Source organism: Pyrus communis, chromosome 12, assembly GCF_041283825.1.
Source record: "Pyrus communis isolate YQ-2024b chromosome 12, ASM4128382v1, whole genome shotgun sequence".
In the NCBI taxonomy this organism is placed as follows: Eukaryota; Viridiplantae; Streptophyta; class Magnoliopsida; order Rosales; family Rosaceae; genus Pyrus; species Pyrus communis.
Window position 1 is genome coordinate 15,739,644 of NC_142576.1, and position 19,066 is coordinate 15,758,709.

Sequence of the window (19,066 nt, forward strand, 5' to 3'; positions counted from 1 at the left end):
ACACTCTTGCTAGGAATTTACTTAACACGATCGTGACTAGCAACCTCCACTACTTATAAATATAAGTTCATAACAATTAGGTAAAACTCCCTTATATTTTAGCATCAAATTCTTGCATGCAAACTAAGCGGGCGCTCTTAATCAACACACAAGAATAAGTTCTTAATCAAACAGTAAAGTAAATTGTATTCACGATTTATGAAATCACAACTGAAAGTAATCAATTCATATTGCAAATATAATCATGGTTTCAAAGTCTCCTCTAGCTAAAACAAGTTTAGCTCCTCATGTTCGCAAAACAAAGATAATTAAACTTAAACATTAAAAACAAAGATAGAATGCACCTAGAAACACTCCAGGTGGCTCCTCATTCCTTCCTCACTGCGCACAATGGGGATTTGTGTGAATTTAGGCTCTTGAGGTGTGGTGGATGGTGTGGTGTGAAATTGTGGTAGAGGGTGGTGGTTTATGAGTGTTGCGGCATCATGTATTTATAGGGTTGGGAAGGCACGAAATTGGGCTAAAAAGGAGAGGAATTGGGACTCCAAATCACCAAAGAACAAGGACACTTTCAATCCGACTCCAAGGAGGACAAGGAATGGTCCTTGTGGCAGATTTTAGACTTCTAGAAAGGTTGCATGTGACATAAACTTAGGGCACGAAAATAGGGCTTCTAGAACCTGATATTTAGGTGATTTAATGTGAAAATGAGTCATTTTTGCAGTTGGAATCAAGGTAGGAAAGATTAGGTTAGGATAAGATAAGATAAGTGATGTGATAAATAATAACACTCAAATTAAACCCTCTTATTGACATTTGTAGTAAAGATGTAAGTAGGGATCATTCTATGCCGGGGATTAGGAGGGATTGCTAATCTAATAAAAACTGACTCAAGAATGCAAAACTAGGCTTAAAAACACTTAAATAAACTCAAAGACTCTTAACTAAACTTATATGACTCAAAACAAACTAAAGAGACTCAAAACAACACAAAACAATCAAATAGACTCAAACTAGACTCTAGGACTTAATTTGGATGAAAATAGAATTGGTTTTGACTCAAAACACTCAAAAACACAATTTGGACAGATTCTAGCTATTTAGACACAACAAATTAAAGGGGATTGGGTTTTTGGATGAATTTAAAGTAAAACAAGTAACTTAAAGACTTAAACAAAGTTTGGACGAATTTGGGGAAAAACTATGGTTGATTAACTAGCTAGAGGATTCTTTTCCACACATGATACATTTGAACACAAATTGATTTCCAGTTGCTTTCTCAATAAACCATGAGCATCAACACCCCAGATTAACCGTGACATCACTAATTAACCCTCAGATTCTCCTTTAGTTATTGGATTGGATGACATCATTCGACAACCCAAAGCATCCTTCAAAAGTTCCCTACATGATATCATAATAGAGATACAATCAAAGATCATTACGTTCTATGAAAATCATAAGCATTGACAAAGCATTCGTAACTATGACATCATGATACTCATGCTAGGAAGTTAACTTAACATGATTGTGATAACAATCTTAACTACTTGTGAATATAAGTTTGTAACGATTATGTGAAACTCCCTTATATTCTAGCATCAAATTCAAGCATGCAAACTAAGTAGGCCTCCCTAATCAACATACAAGAATAAGTTCTCAATCAAACAGTTAAGTAAATTGCATTCACAATTTATGAAATCACAACTGGAATTAATCAATTCATATCACAAACATAATCATGGTTTCAAAGCCTCCCTTAGGTAAAACGGGTTTGGCCTCTCATGTTCACAGCAAAACAAAGAAAACTTGAATTAAACATTGAAAACAAAAGATAGATTACACCTAAAAATGTTCCAACAATCCAACTTGAATGCAAAAATGTCCAAGGCTTCTTCTTTTCTTCTTCTTCCTTGCTATGTTGCGGCACAAAGGTTTTAGGGATGATTTTGGATGTGTTTCTGGGTTAGGAGTGGATTTGGGTTGGTAAGGGAGTGCGGCAAAGTAGAGGAATGGTGTATGAATGTGTGGTTGAAGGTATGGAAGTATGGGAATGGTGGAGAATGAATGTAGCTTGCGGCTATGAGTGGTGTCAGAGTGAAGGATGGCTGATTGTGTATATGAATAAATAGGGTTCTCTATGGGTGCGATAAAGGGTTCTTATTTAAAGGAAAAGATCTTAACTTTTATTAAATGGTTTTGGAAAGAATTAGACCCCAAATCCACGAGGAAAAAGAGACTTAATGTCAGAATCCAAAAGGAAAAGGAAAGGAACTTGCGGCAAGGAAAAATAAGAAAGGGAATGTCTTTTAAGGCTAAAATTGAGCAAGGATTTAGAATAGAATAGGAATGTAGGGTGTGGCATTGATTAGGGTTAAAAAGGAATGTGATCTTGGGACACAAAATAGGGAATAAGCAATCCCCTTGCACGGCAAAGAAAGGAAAGGGTAAGGTGAGCCACGGCAATGGTTAGAATGGTGCAAGGAAGGTTTAGTTTGTGTCCTAAAATGCATATGAGACCTTCAATGTTGCTAGAACTTAGGGCTTTTAGGATTAGGAAAGGTCAAACCAAAATAGGAAACCTTGGCTTAACTTTCCTACTTCAAGTAAGAATCCTTCTTTGACTAGGAATCCTTCTTTGATTAGGAATCCTTCTTTGATTAGGAATCCTAACATCTTTAGGTCTTCCATTTCATCCATTCCTTTTGCTCCAAGCATATGCTATCCATTCCAAGTCCAACTTTGCTCCAAAAGGCTCCAAAATGCACCTTCTTGCTACTTTAGCCATATGGACCTACAAACACATGAAAATAGCTTAAAATACTAAAATAACTATGAACTAACAACATAAATGTAAGAAAATAAGCTAACTAAGTTGCCTAAATATGCTCCTATCAATAAGGTTGGATAAGGTTTGGATAAGATAAGGTAATTTGGATAATGTTTCCTTCTTCATGGCTGATTCCTTATCCTCCAAGTCTTTGATTTAATTCTTCCAGATGTTAAGCACATTCCTAGCCTCTTTTGATCTTCAATTTCGTCCATCCACCTTGCTTCATGCATATGCAATCCATTCCAAGTCCAAAACTGCTCCAAATAGCACCAAATTGCACTTTCTTGCCAACTTTGTCGTTTAAACCTACAAACACACAAAAATAGCGTAAAACACTATAATAAATAGAAACTAACTTACTGAATTCAAAGAAACAAGCTAACAAAGTCGCATAAATATGCTCCTATCATCCTGTATTCGGGAGTTGTAAACCAATACATAGGTGGAACGGTTTCTTTATATTGAAAATACATTTTGATAAATGGTTATCAAACCCTATTGCTAGGACATTGGTTTATAGTTTTATGGAGGCAGACATTACTAGAATACCATAGAAACGTTAGGTAGCGGCACGCCGACTTATACACTTATCAAGACAATTAGGGCCAACGAAATCACAATCATAGAAACTTAGGAGCAAGCCATCTAGGAGAACAACAAACTCGTAGTCATGACAACGACATTAACCACCAGTCAGTTATATTATCCTTGTTTGTTCAAATACTTCAACCACATGGTACCTTCGTTGGGCTCATCTTGAGAATTCCAATGCCAGAAGGCAATTGTGTGTATGTCTAGTGCAAGTATAGTGGTTGCACCGTTTTCATTACGAATCTGGTAATGCCAGTTAATCTTACTTTGTTGGATTTCATGGATTTCCACGTAATCCAAGAGATGGATCGACTACATCATTATTATTCTTTTAGTCATTTTTTGACGACCTATCATCCTTATGGTCGGCCCCACTGGCAAAATCAGAAACTGAAGCATAAATTAGTCCCAGCTATAAAGGTGAAACATTTATTAAGAAAAGTTGTGAAGGCTTATTAGCACGTGTTGTAGAGGAAGATGACAATCTGGTACAACTGGAAATTGTGAACCCAGTTAAACTAAATTTGTGACATCATTCCTAAATATCTACCCGTGATACCACTAGATGGAGGTGTGAGAGGCAACATTGATCTACGTCCAGGTATAACACCAATTTTCCTTGAACCTTCATTATAGAAACCTCTACTTCCATTCTTGAAGAGCAAAGACCGAACCTTAAGATTGTACATTGTTTACTAGCAATTCAATTGGGTGACAATTAAAAACTGTTAAACCATGTCTTGAATTGAAGATCTCTTCGACCAACTCTATAGAACCCAAGCTTTCTTCGAGATTGATCTGAACTTTGCTTGTGACTAGCTGAAGATCAGAAATGATGATGTGATAGGAGCATTTTTATGCGACTTAATTGGCTTGTTCTCATGCATTTATGTTGTTTTTCCTTAGTTAGTTTAAGTGTTTAAAGTCATTTTCGTGCAATTTCAGGTTTTAGTGTCAAAGTATGCAAAAAGAAGCAATTTGGAGCATTCTAGAGCATTTTTGGGCCAAGATTGGATAGTGCAAGCATGGAGGCATGAGGATGGACGAATTTGAAGGCTTGAATTCAGTTAGGGAGCTGCAAGGGGGCCTAAAAAAAACCTTATTTCTAGAAGGCTTTATCTATTCACACATGGTGCCTAATTTCTAGCTTGTCACTAGCCGTCCTAGCTTGTCTCCTAGCCGTCCTAGCTTGTCACTAACCGTCCTAGCTTGTCTCCTAGCCGTCCTAGCTTGTCTCCTAGCCGTCCTAGCTTGTCACTAGCCGTCCTACCTTGTCTACTAGCCGTCCTAGCTTGTCACTAGCCGTCCTACCTTGTCTCCTAGCCGTCCTACCTTGTCTCCTAGCCGTCACTAGCCGTCCTACCTTGTCTCCTAGTAGTCCTATCTTGTCTCCTACCTTGTCCAAGCTACACACATATATCCTTTAAGTGTTTCATGTATAGAATTTCTGGTACAAAAAAACCTTTTGGTTTCAACTAAGTTCAAAACCTTTCCTAGCCCTATAAATAAGGCTTTGCAGCAAGGCACTTGGGGGATCACTCATTCACCCAATTTTCGTCCATTCATCTAGCCACACCACTCTACACATCCTAAAATCCTAGAAACACAATTCCAGCCAAACACTACACCTTGCCGTGCCTATCCTCCATCCAATTCCATAATCCCTGATCCTAAAACACATCCCAACCATCCCATCCACCTTTGTGCCGTAGCAAGGAGAAAGAAGGAAAGACTCTTGGATGCTCAAGCTTCGTCGTTGGTGCATTCTAGGTGTAATTCGTTTTATGATTTCAATGTTTAATTTATTTTCCTTTCATTTTGCTATGAACATGAGTGGCTAAACCCCTATTGGTTAGGGGTGATTTCAAAAGCCATAACTATGTGTGCAAGTTGATTTGATAAATTCCAGTTATGAGTTCTTGAATCGTGAATGCAATTGGCTTAACTGTGCGAGTAATAACGTATTTGTGTTTGTTAATTAGGGTCGACACTTAATTGGCTTGCATGAATATGATGCTAGAATATAAGTTTGTTTCACATAATTGTCACACACTTATATTCACAAGTAGTGAAGGTTGCTAGTCACAATCGCGTTAAGTTCAATTCCTAGCATAAGTGTCATGATGTCATAGTCACAAGTGCTTTGTCAATGCTTATAGTTTTCATTGAACGTAATGATCTTTGATTGTATCTTTATTATGATGTCATGTAAGGAACTTTTGAAGAATACTTTGGGTTGTCGTATGATGTCATCCAATTCAATAACACAAGGAAAACTTGAGAATTAACTAGTGATGTCACGGTTAATTTGGGGCATTGTCATTCATAATTCTATGAAGGAATAACTGGAAATCGAGTCATTTGCATACTTGTCATGTGTGGAGAAAGAACCCCTAACTAGTCCATCATCCATTAAAAACCCCAAAAACGTTTCAAAATCAGTTTTACTTTGCAATCTGTTTTCTCAACTTTAATTTCGTCCAAATCAAATCCCCCTTTACTTTGAAGTCTCAATTTAGTTAGAAATTGTTTTGGTTCATGTTTTTAAGTGTTTTGAGTCAAGTTTTCAACCAATTTCGTCCAAATTAGTGTAGGTGCTCAAAACTGCCCAGAAAGTGGTTTTTAGGCAGTTTTGAGTCTTCTAGTTGCTGTTTTGAGTTTTTGTTTTGTTTTAGTGTTTTAACTTTGGTTTTTCATTCTTTGAGTCCAAATTAGTGTTTTTAACTTTGTTTTGGAGTTCTTAGGTCAGTTTTCAAGAGTTTAGCAATCCCTCCTAATCCCCGGTTTTGAACGATCCCTATTTACATACTTTGCTACAATTGTTAGAAGAGGGTTTAATTTGTGTGCTTAATATATTTCGCATCAAATTTTTGGCACCGTTGCCGGGGATTAGCAACTTTGCTAATCCCTTGGATTGCTTTTGTTTCATTTATTTCACTTTGTTTCTGATTTTGTTTTAGTTTCTGACCTATTTTTGTTTCTTGTTTTTTAGGTACTAGTGCATGACGCGGAGTTCTCAAACTGTGCATGCACATATCTTAGACTTTAACGACGATTTTGAACGTGATTTGAGAAGAAAGAGGAGGCATCCCGAACGTAGTGAACCTAGTTCAAGTTCAGAGGCCGAATCTGAGTTTGAAGAAGTAGAAGAAGAAGTTATGGCAGCGGACAATCGGACCATTAAAGAGCTTTCGGCCTCAGGGTTGGCCAATGCCGCACCATTATGCATTCAATACCCCGCGGCTGCCCAAGGCAAGACCGATGAATTCGAGTTGAAGTCAAGCTTGTTGCACCACATTCCTAAATACCATGGGCTTTCCATGGAAGATCCAAACAAGCATCTTAAAGAGTTTGAAGTAGTTTGTTCAAGCATGACTCCCGTCAATGTTGACGGAAGTATTTTGAAGATGAAAGCTTTTCCGTTATCTTTAATGGATAAAGCTAAGGATTGGTTATACGAGTTGGCTCCTGGCACTGTCACTTCATGGGAGAGTATGAAAAGAGCGTTTTTGGAGAAGTTTTTCCCAACTTCTCGCATCATTCTTCTTCGTAAAAAAATAAGTGGAATTCAACAAGATGAAGGTGAGTCTTTTCCTGCATACTATGAACGTTTTAAATCACTTGTTGCTTCTTGTCCACAGCATCAGATGAAGGAGGAGCTACTTTTGCAATACTTCTACGAGGGCCTCCTACCATTAGAACGTCAAATGCTTGATGCCTCGGCAGGTGGAGCATTAGTGGACAAAACACCTATGGCTGCCAAGACCTTGATTTCTAATCGAGCGTTGAACGATCAACAATACGAAGGAGTAGGCCAAAGAGGACCCCCACAGCAACATGTTCATGAGGTAAGTTCTACTTCCGACATTAATTCACACTTGGCTAATCTTACTTCTATTGTGTCTCAGTTGGCCGAGGGCATGAAGATGCAAGGACCAATTGTATGTGGCGTATGTTCTATGCATGGACATGCCTCTGAAAAATGTCCACAGTTGATTGAAAATGGTGGATGGGAAAGCGCCAATGCAATTGGGTTTCAAGGAAAAAACCAACCAAGGAACGATCCTTATTCCAACACATATAATCCCGGTTGGAGAGACCACCCAAATTTCAAATGGAAGGAGCCCCAACAATCTCAAAACCAAGGAGGCTTTAGGCAACAAACCCCTGGGTTCTTTCCCAAAACCTACGCCCCACCCCAAAATCAAGCCCAATCCGGCCCAAGTGCCTCAGGTACGTCTCTTGACAATGATGCACTTCTTAAGATACTAACTAAGTTGTCTAATGGGCAGGACGATCAAGCTAAGGCTATGCAAAACCAAGACAAAAGGGTGGATCAATTGGAGAAACAAATGGGGCAAATTGCCGAGTTTATGGGGCAGTTTCGTGAACAAGGAAAGCTCCCTAGTTCCACCGTTCCAAATCCAAAGGGAAGCTTCGAAAGTGCAAAGGCCATAACCTTGAGAAGTGGAAAAGAGAATAGGGCAGATCCTACACCATCACAATCAGGTCCCAAAGGTGATGAAAACTTGCAAATTGAAGAGGAAGAATCAAGCAAACCCACGGCAAAGGTGGGAGAGTCTTTGCCGAAAGTTCCTAGTGCCCCAAAACTGTCTAATTCGGCCAAAAAGGGTAAGAATGTGTCAAATTCGGTTTCTACTAATGCTTTTCCTTCGAATGCTCCTTTTCCTAGTAGGTTTATGCAAACAAGGAAGGAAGAAGCTGAAAAGGACATCCTTGAGACATTTAGGAAAGTTCAAGTAAACATACCCTTGTTGGATGCAATCAAGCAAGTCCCTAGATACGCCAAGTTTTTGAAGGAGTTGTGCACCACTAGGAAGAGGATGTCGACCAAGGAAGTGGTAAAAGTAGGTGAGAATGTGTCCGCCATCTTGCAACGCAAACTACCTCCCAAATGCAAAGATCCGGGTAGTTTCACCATTCCTTGTGTCATAGGTAACACTAGATTTGAATCTGCCATGCTTGACTTAGGTGCCTCTATAAATGTTATGCCATATTCCATATATGCATCTATGAACCTAGGAGCATTGAAAAAGGATGGTGTTATCATACAATTGGCCGATAGATCTAATGCTTATCCAAAGGGAGTTTTGGAAGATGTTTTGGTGCAGGTTAATCATTTGATCTTTCCGGCGGATTTCTATGTCCTTGAGATGGATGAATCGGATCATGCACCCTCGCTGCCCATTCTACTTGGAAGGCCATTCATGAAAACGGCCCGGACTAAGATTGACGTGTTTAATGGAACTTTGTCCATGGAATTTGATGGGGAAGTTGTTAATTTCAATCTTTCTGATTCTATTAAGTATCCTAGTGAAGATCATTCATGTTTCTCTATTGATACTGTTGACTCTTTGGCGCAGGGATACCTTGAAGATTTGAATGATGATATGCTTGAAAAAGTCATTACAAGTGGTGTAGAAGTCAAAACCAAGGGAGCAACATCCATGCAACCCCACGGCACAAATACACTATCCTATGCCGTGCCTCTTAGTGAGGATTTTCTTGAAGTAGTTGCTGCCCTTGAGTCATCACCAATACATGATGGTAAGTTTCCTAACAAAGAGTCCATTCCCATTTCGACTAACAAGTTGCTTCCATCCATAATTCAGGCACCTATCCTTGAACTCAAACCTTTGCCAAGCCATTTGAAGTACATTTTCTTGGGAAAAAATGAGACACTGCCTGCCATCATATCATCATCCCTCACGGCACAAGAGGAGGAAAAACTCATGCATGTGTTGAAGGAGTACAAATCTGCCCTAGGATGGACATTGGCCGATATCAAAGGTATAAGCCCCACAACTTGTATGCATCACATATTTCTTGAAGAGGGGACCAAACCAACTAGAGAGGCTCAACGCCGTCTTAACCCTCCAATGATGGAAGTTGTGAAAAATGAGATAATCAAACTTCTTGATTGTGGAGTCATTTATCCTATCTCCGATAGTCGTTGGGTTTCACCTATCCAATGTGTGCCGAAGAAATCCGGAGTGACGGTTGTGGAGAATGCCGAGAATGAGCTTGTACCCATGAGAATCCAAACCGGTTGGCGTGTATGCATTGATTATAGGAAGATAAATGCCACCACAAGGAAGGACCACTTCCCATTGCCGTTCCTAGATCAAATGTTGGAAAGGTTAGCGGGTCATTCTTTTTATTACTTTCTTGATGGATATTCAGGTTATAATCAAATTGTCATTGCCCCGGATGATCAAGAAAAGACCACTTTTACTTGTCCCTTTGGAACATTTGCATATCGACGCATGCCATTTGGTTTGTGCAATGCCCCTGCCACGTTTCAAAGGTGTATGGTAAGCATATTTTCTGATTATGTTGAAAGGATTATTGAGATATTCATGGATGACTTTAGTGTTTTTGGTGATTCTTTTGATAAATGCTTGGATAATCTCACTTTAATCTTGAAACGTTGTGTTGAAACAAACCTTGTTTTAAATTGGGAAAAATGCCATTTTATGGTTAAACAAGGTATTGTTTTGGGTCATATAATCTCTGAAAAAGGAATTGAAGTTGATAAGTCTAAAGTAGATCTTGTACGCTACTTACCCTCTCCTACTTCGGTTAGAGAGGTTCGTTCTTTTCTTGGTCATGCAGGATTCTATAGACGATTTATCAAGGACTTTTCCAAGATTGCATAACCCCTATGCTGCCTCCTCCAAAAAGATGTGTCTTTTGAGTTCAACGAGGCATGCGAGAAGTCATTCAAGCATCTCAAAGAGCTCCTAACCACGGCACCCATCATAACTCCCCCGGATTGGTCCATTCCATTTGAATTGATGTGTGATGCCTCGGATTATACACTTGGGGCTGTTTTGGGTCAAAGGAAAAATAAACGGTCACATGTTATTTATTATGCTTCCCGCACTTTAAATGATGCTCAATTGAATTATTCTACAACCGAAAAAGAACTCTTGGCGGTTGTATTTGCTTTAGATAAGTTTAGATCATATCTTATTGGCACTAAAGTAATTGTTTTCACTGACCATGCAGCCTTGAAGTATCTTTTCACCAAAAAGGAGGCCAAACCAAGGCTCATTCGTTGGATGCTCCTACTTCAAGAGTTCGATATTGAAATTAGGGACAAGAAAGGTTGTGAAAACGTGGTGGCTGACCACTTGAGTAGATTGGTGCGTGAAGAAGAATCCCTCCCCATTTCTGAGACATTTCCGGATGAACAACTTCTGTCCATTGAGGTAAGTACCCCTTGGTATGCCGATTTGGTCAATTTCTTGGTGACTAAGCAAGTTCCTAACACCCTAAGCAAGGTCCAACGTGATAAATTGATACATGATGCAAGATTTTATGTGTGGGATGATCCATATCTATGGAAATATTGCCCAGATCAGATTATTAGAAGATGTGTGCCAACTTCTGATTTTAACTCAATTCTAGCATTTTGTCATTCTTATGCATGTGGAGGCCATTTTGGTACCCAAAGGACAGCTCATAAAGTGTTAGAATCTGGTTTTTATTGGCCTACATTGTTCAAAGATGCTAGAATGTTTTGCTTAACATGTGATAGATGTCAAAGAACAGGTTCTATTGGTGCAAAAGACCAAATGCCGCAAACACCCATCTTCAATGTTGAAATCTTTGATGTTTGGGGTATTGATTTCATGGGTCCTTTTCCTTCTTCATTTGGTTTCACTTATATTTTGCTTGCGGTTGATTATGTTTCTAAATGGGTAGAAGCAAAAGCTACCCGTACTAACGATTCTAGAGTGGTTTCAGATTTCATCAAGACTAACATTTTCTCTAGATTTGGGATGCCGCGGGTATTTATAAGTGATGGAGGTTCACATTTCTGCAATAGGACCATTGAGGCACTCTTCAAGAAGTACAATGTCAAGCATAAGGTTTCAACACCTTATCACTCACAAACAAGTGGCCAAGCCGAAGTATCAAATAGAGAGGTCAAGCAAATCTTGGAGAAGACCGTGGGGCCTAACCGGAAGGATTGGAGCATGCGTTTAGACGATGCACTATGGGCATATCGCACTGCCTACAAAACACCCCTAGGGATGTCTCCATTTCGGCTACTTTATGGAAAACCTTGTCACTTACCCGTGGAGCTAGAACATAAGGCACATTGGGCCATCAAAACGTTCAATTTGGACTTAGATGCTGCTGGAATACATCGGAAGCTCCAATTGAATGAGCTTGAGGAACTAAGGAATGAAGCCTACGAGAATGCCCGCATTTACAAGAAAAAGACGAAGGCGTTTCATGACAAGATGATTAGGGGCAAAACCTTCACAATTGGGCAAAAAGTTTTACTTTTTAATTCTTGTCTACGTTTATTTCCCGGAAAGTTACGTTCTAAATGGATTGGACCTTTTGTTGTTACTAATGTTTTTCCACATGGTGCAGTTCAAGTCCAAAGCTTAAGGAATGGGGTGGAATTCAAGGTCAACGGACATAGATTGAAGCCATATTATGAGAATGCCGTGGGGCAGGTTGTGGAGGAGATCTCACTCCATGCCGTGGGCACCAATGGTGCCTGAACGTGTTCTTCGTCCGGCTGCAAGACGTTAAAGAAAGCGCTACTTGGGAGGCAACCCATGCCATTCAACAAAGGAAGACCTAGAAAGCACTCCAATTCCAGATTTGCGTTCCTAAACCCTTCCCTTTGTTGATTCTTTCTAATCTGCCTATTTAGTTGTTTTACTTGCTGTTTGTGTGTTTCTTTGTGTGATTCTATGCTTAAAACATTAAGGACAATGTTTGATTTAAGTGTGGGGGGGTAACTAAGTGTTTTTCATGCAAATTCGTGGGATTTTATCACCCATTATTTCAAAACTTGTTCCTTGCTGTTTTTAAGTGTTTTTAAGCAGTTTTGGTGTGTTTTAGTATGTTTTGAAGTAAAAATCCGAAAATCAAAGAAAAATTTGAAAAATTTGTTTTAAAAAACCCAAAAAAGAGTTGTTTTTGTGTGTTTGTTTGTGTCTTAGGGTACCTTCCAACACAATGATGAGGATTTGGTTTTTAAATACATGGCTGTTAAAGAGAGTGATTAACATGGATGAAAGTTTGATTTACTCTATGTTTATGCTTGGTTGTGGTTATAACTTATGAATTCACATGCAATCATAAAAGAAAAAAATCAGTTTTTGTAACATGCTTGAAGGAAGGAACTCAAATTAACGCTACAACCTTGTGAGACTTGAACCTAAACGTTTATTTGGAGAGTTAAAATCTGTGCATTCTTTGTTTTCTAAAATCGTTGCATGATCTCATTATTCTTTGCTTGGTTGCTACTTAGAAGGCGTTTCATCATTTAGTTCCAAACACTAGAAGTCATGCCCATTTCATTCAAAGCATGGTATTGATTAGCATAACACATTTTCAAGATGAAGTTGTGTAGTGACCACCACTTTAGCCAAAAAGCCGTGTGCCCTACTCCATTATATGTTTAGGTGTTAACCCCATTGAGCCTTGTTTAGCCTTTTCTTTGTTAACCCACATTACCCTCACCTAGCCTAGATTAGGACTATCCATACCCTCGTTCTTAAAGTATAGTAAGCATGATTCAAATGGAATTCCTTTATGGCAGAAACCAAGTGTGGGGGAAGTAGAAAGAAAAGAAAAGAAAAATTAGTAAAAAAAAAAAAAAAAGTATGAAAAGAGTTGAACAACATGAGAAAAAGAGTTCCAAGGTGTTGTTTGTTGAAGAAAGGGTCCAAAAAGTTGAATTCGGCCCCAAGAAGTTGTTTAAAGTCTTCCCCTTGTGTTTTTAAGTTAATTTCTGCAAACTAAGTGAATTCTAAGTCTTAATTTCATTACTTTGCTTACTAATGCTTGAAGAAATGTTTGTTTTCCCTATCCTTTCTTTGTTAACCAATACCCCAAGCCCCGTTGCAACCCTTAAACTTCTATCTTGAGTGTTATGTGTTTCAATTTGTTGAGTTTGAATTTGGTATGAGCATATGGTGTCACTGGTTCTCGCATCTAAGTAGTAGCATTCCATTCATGAGATCATATCTAAACATGCCTATTAACTCCGGAAATTGCGTTCTTTGTGATACATATATGTGAGCATTCGTTTTTATATCTACATCAATTCTCTCACATATAACTAGTATAGGGTGTGTAGTTAGAAAATCTGAGTGAAAATAGAGTGCAAATCTATTAAGGATAGAAGGAATTCTCTAAGGCATGTTACTACATTCAAAACATTGTTTTAATTGGTTAATTGTGAACTAGTAAGTAGTGACTATGATTAAGCATGTGCTTAAGTGTTAAATTGACTCAAATATGTGGGAATGATAATCTTTAACATGTCATGTGCATTGGAAATCCCTGAGGCAAATGTTGGAAGGTTTAGATTATGTTTGTTTGTTTTGTCTTGTTTTATTTCTTTGTTTTGCTCGAGGACTAGCAAAAGCTAAGTGTGGGGGAATTTGATAGGAGCATTTTTATGCGACTTAATTGGCTTGTTCTCATGCATTTATGTTGTTTTTCCTTAGTTAGTTTAAGTGTTTAAAGTCATTTTCGTGCAATTTCAGGTTTTAGTGTCAAAGTATGCAAAAAGAAGCAATTTGGAGCATTCTAGAGCATTTTTGGGCCAAGATTGGATAGTGCAAGCATGGAGGCATGAGGATGGACGAATTTGAAGGCTTGAATTCAGTTAGGGAGCTGCAAGGGGGCCTAAAAAAAACCTTATTTCTAGAAGGCTTTATCTATTCACACATGGTGCCTAATTTCTAGCTTGTCACTAGCCGTCCTAGCTTGTCTCCTAGCCGTCCTAGCTTGTCACTAGCCGTCCTAGCTTGTCTCCTAGCCGTCCTAGCTTGTCTCCTAGCCGTCCTAGCTTGTCACTAGCCGTCCTACCTTGTCTACTAGCCGTCCTAGCTTGTCACTAGCCGTCCTACCTTGTCTCCTAGCCGTCACTAGCCGTCCTACCTTGTCTCCTAGCCGTCCTATCTTGTCTCCTACCTTGTCCAAGCTACACACATATATCCTTTAAGTGTTTCATGTATAGAATTTCTGGTACAAAAAAACCTTTTGGTTTCAACTAAGTTCAAAACCTTTCCTAGCCCTATAAATAAGGCTTTAAAGCAAGGCACTTGGGGGATCACTCATTCACCCAATTTTCGTCCATTCATCTAGCCACACCACTCTACACATCCTAAAATCCTAGAAACACAATTCCAGCCAAACACTACACCTTGCCGTGCCTATCCTCCATCCAATTCCATAATCCCTGATCCTAAAACACATCCCAACCATCCCATCCACCTTTGTGCCGTAGCAAGGAGAAAGAAGGAAAGACTCTTGGATGCTCAAGCTTCGTCGTTGGTGCATTCTAGGTGTAATTCGTTTTATGATTTCAATGTTTAATTTATTTTCCTTTCATTTTGCTATGAACATGAGTGGCTAAACCCCTATTGGTTAGGGGTGATTTCAAAAGCCATAACTATGTGTGCAAGTTGATTTGATAAATTCCAGTTATGAGTTCTTGAATCGTGAATGCAATTGGCTTAACTGTGCGAGTAATAACGTATTTGTGTTTGTTAATTAGGGGTCGACACTTAATTGGCTTGCATGAATATGATGCTAGAATATAAGTTTGTTTCACATAATTGTCACACACTTATATTCACAAGTAGTGAAGGTTGCTAGTCACAATCGCGTGAAGTTCAATTCCTAGCATAAGTGTCATGATGTCATAGTCACAAGTGCTTTGTCAATGCTTATAGTTTTCATTGAACGTAATGATCTTTGATTGTATCTTTATTATGATGTCATGTAAGGAACTTTTGAAGAATACTTTGGGTTGTCGTATGATGTCATCCAATTCAATAACACAAGGAAAACTTGAGAATTAACTAGTGATGTCACGGTTAATTTGGGGCATTGTCATTCATAATTCTATGAAGGAATAACTGGAAATCGAGTCATTTGCATACTTGTCATGTGTGGAGAAAGAACCCCTAACTAGTCCATCATCCATTAAAAACCCCAAAAACGTTTCAAAATCAGTTTTACTTTGCAATCTGTTTTCTCAACTTTAATTTCGTCCAAATCAAATCCCCCTTTACTTTGAAGTCTCAATTTAGTTAGAAATTGTTTTGGTTCATGTTTTTAAGTGTTTTGAGTCAAGTTTTCAACCAATTTCGTCCAAATTAGTGTAGGTGCTCAAAACTGCCCAGAAAGTGGTTTTTAGGCAGTTTTGAGTCTTCTAGTTGCTGTTTTGAGTTTTTGTTTTGTTTTAGTGTTTTAACTTTGGTTTTTCATTCTTTGAGTCCAAATTAGTGTTTTTAACTTTGTTTTGGAGTTCTTAGGTCAGTTTTCAAGAGTTTAGCAATCCCTCCTAATCCCCGGTTTTGAACGATCCCTATTTACATACTTTGCTACAATTGTCAGAAGAGGGTTTAATTTGTGTGCTTAATATATTTCGCATCAAATTTTTGGCGCCGTTGCCGGGGATTAGCAACTTTGCTAATCCCTTGGATTGCTTTTGTTTCATTTATTTCACTTTGTTTCTGATTTTGTTTTAGTTTCTGACCTATTTTTGTTTCTTGTTTTTTAGGTACTAGTGCATGACGCGGAGTTCTCAAACTGTGCATGCACATATCTTAGACTTTAACGACGATTTTGAACGTGATTTGAGAAGAAAGAGGAGGCATCCCGAACGTAGTGAACCTAGTTCAAATTCAGAGGCCGAATCTGAGTTTGAAGAAGTGGAAGAAGAAGTTATGGCAGCGAACAATCGGACCATTAAAGAGCTTTCGGCCTCAGGGTTGGCCAATGCCGCACCATTATGCATTCAATACCCCGCGGCCTCAGGGTTGTTCGTTAAACATTTCTTCCTTGATTAAATTATGTCATTTTGAATTACAAGGATGAAATTTTCTTAAGGGGGTAGATTGTGACATCCAATCCCGAGATTTATCGTATTTTATTCTTAGTAGCAGTGAAATTATCAAAATATAACTGAGATGCCACGTTGGTCTTCCACATGGACCTCAATTTTTCTTTCACTTTTCCAGTCTTATTTTACTATTTCTGAATAGTACTCATTCTTACAAACACGTGGCCCCAAACGGAACTTAATTCGGAGTTATAACGAACAAGTTATGTTTGAAACAGTATAAATTCACCTAAGAGGTTCAAACTTTAAAAACCAACCTCGTGCAGTGTGCACCACTACCTTGGTTTGGCGTGGGAAACATATATTAGCCTTCAAAAAGGCTTAATGATGAGGGTTGGTGTGCAAGTTGCTTTAAACAAATATTATTTTGGGTTTTAGAAACCCAAAACTTGCTTCATCACACATCACACATCACATCATTTTCCCCTGCTACTAAGAATATTATTTTGGGCGTTAAACAAATATTGTTTGAGCTGCGTTTTTAGGTCAAAATTTCAAGGGTTTAAACCCTGTTATGAATCTATGCATGCATGTCTTCCCCGACGACGAACTCCGACGAAATGCTATCGAGTTCAAAGTTGGTGGGTGTCCTTAGTACATCAAATTTTTCCCTCTTTTCCAATTTTCGATGAGTGTGAATGGACAAACTCCGGCGACCTTCGCATATTTGAGGCCATTTTTGGCCATCTCCGGCCACTTTTTGAACTCCAAACAGATGCAATCTTGTTCTACATTTCCTAGCTTCATTTTGATATATTATGGGCAAATTTTTTTGACAGCTAAATCGCCGTGGTTTGGCCGAAAAACAGCTGGAAAGTGGCTAAATCGGGACCAAGATAGCCACTTTCAAGCCGTGTTTCGGCCAAACCAAGGCGATTTAGCTGTCAAAAAAAGTACCATTCTCTTCGCTTCATCGAGAAGTATGATTTTTGTTTTGAATCACTTGATTTTGTTGAGTATTGAAGAAGTTATGAACGTTTAAAGTTTATCCAGTTTCCAACGAGTTTTCCTGCTTTCTCTCAGACCAGTCAACTTTGAGGTTATTTTCCAGCCATATTTGGGAACCATTGGGCTTCCAAATAGGTATAATCTTATTCTACACTTTCCTATCTTCATTTTGATATATTATGGGTCAAATTTGGTTAAGAACGATTGAGTTACGAAGCTTTGAAAATTGCCCAAACTTCCGGCCAAGAGCTCCAGGACACTTAATGGAGTTTTTAACGGAAGAACCAAAATGATGGATGGTGGACAATCTCAAGGACCACTTCTATTGATTTGGAATCTCAAGGACCAAAGTGATGTGTTATGCAAATCTCAGGGACCATTTTGACGATTTAGCCTTTATCTTTTAATCTCTATTTCTTGAATATCAGTGTAATATCGCAGAGAAAATTCGTAAGAATTGCATCAGGAAGAATAGCAAAGGCTTGAAGCTATCTGTAAAGGATATTGGAAAGAATCCCCAAAGTTCACTGTAATTTCTTAATTCATTTGTCGAAAAGAAAGAATCAAGCCTATGTGCAAAGGATACTGTGAGTAGTATGAAAGAAGAAGAAGATTCCATTCAGGTCATGGAATGGCCCAATTTGGGGAACCAAAAACAAGTCATTGTTACATTGACATGCCTTAACCTGGAAAAAAAAAAAAAAGTTATCATTGTACAAAAATAATCATCCCACAACCATCATTTCTGCACCCCTTTTAATATCAAAACTAAGACTTAGACAAAAAAAATTTGATTTATGGCAAAGTGATGTGATAAATAATAGCACTCAAATTAAACCCTCTTATTGACAATTTGATGCGAGAATTATACGCACACAAATTAAACCCTCTTTTCGTCAAATTGTAGTATATGTATAAGTAGGGATCGTTCTAGACTGGGGATTAGGAGGGATTGTTAACCACTTGGATTTGACTCAAAAACGTAAAATAACAATATGAAACACTATACTAGACTCAAGGAATGCAAAACTAAACTTTTAAAACACTAAAACAAACAAAAAAAACTCAAAACAGCACCAAAATACTCAAAACTGCCTTAAAATCACTTTCTGGGCAGTTTTGAGCACCTTGAGTACTTTGGACGAATTTGGGAAACAAAATGAATCAAAACACTTACAAACACAAACTAAATGTATTTCTAACTAATCTAACACTTTAAAAGAAATGGGGGATTGGTTTTGAATGAAACTTGAAATAAAAACAGAAACTTGGAAACAAGCAGATTGTAAATTAAAACATAAGGAAATGAAGTAAACACAAGATGAATGAATCAACAACTAATAAAATAAGATAGTACCAATGAAGATGAAGCTAGAGATTCGATTTCACAATCGCTAAGCCAAGTTCATGCTTGTTAAGTCAGATTATACTCATCCCTCTACTTATTTCTTGGGTTTGTTTCACTTAGATATGATCAGCCATATGATGTGTGGATTTGATCAAATGTCTCTAATTATGAGCCTAATTGTGATGTGCAACTTTGGTTCCTAATTAGAGACTATGTAGTGCACAAGAAACTTTCACAAAACCAAATGGAACACTCGGCAGGATGTTTGCAAAACATTCCCTTCATTCATTCACATATCTACCAAGATTATGCATGATGTGTGCTTTTAATCTTGGCTAAACAACCTGTGGTTAATTCAAATGATGATCAAGCATTAAAATCAACACACTAAGTCACAATTAAATCGGAGAATGAAGCAAGAAATAGATAG

At 38.2% G+C, this 19,066-nt stretch overlaps 1 pseudogene; it reads left to right on the forward strand.

Moving 5' to 3' along the window:
* The window catches only part of LOC148692383 (uncharacterized), an 82,137-nt pseudogene extending 64,316 nt beyond the window's left edge, over window positions 1–17,821 (forward strand).
* The last annotated feature ends 1,245 nt before the right edge of the window (window positions 17,822–19,066 follow it).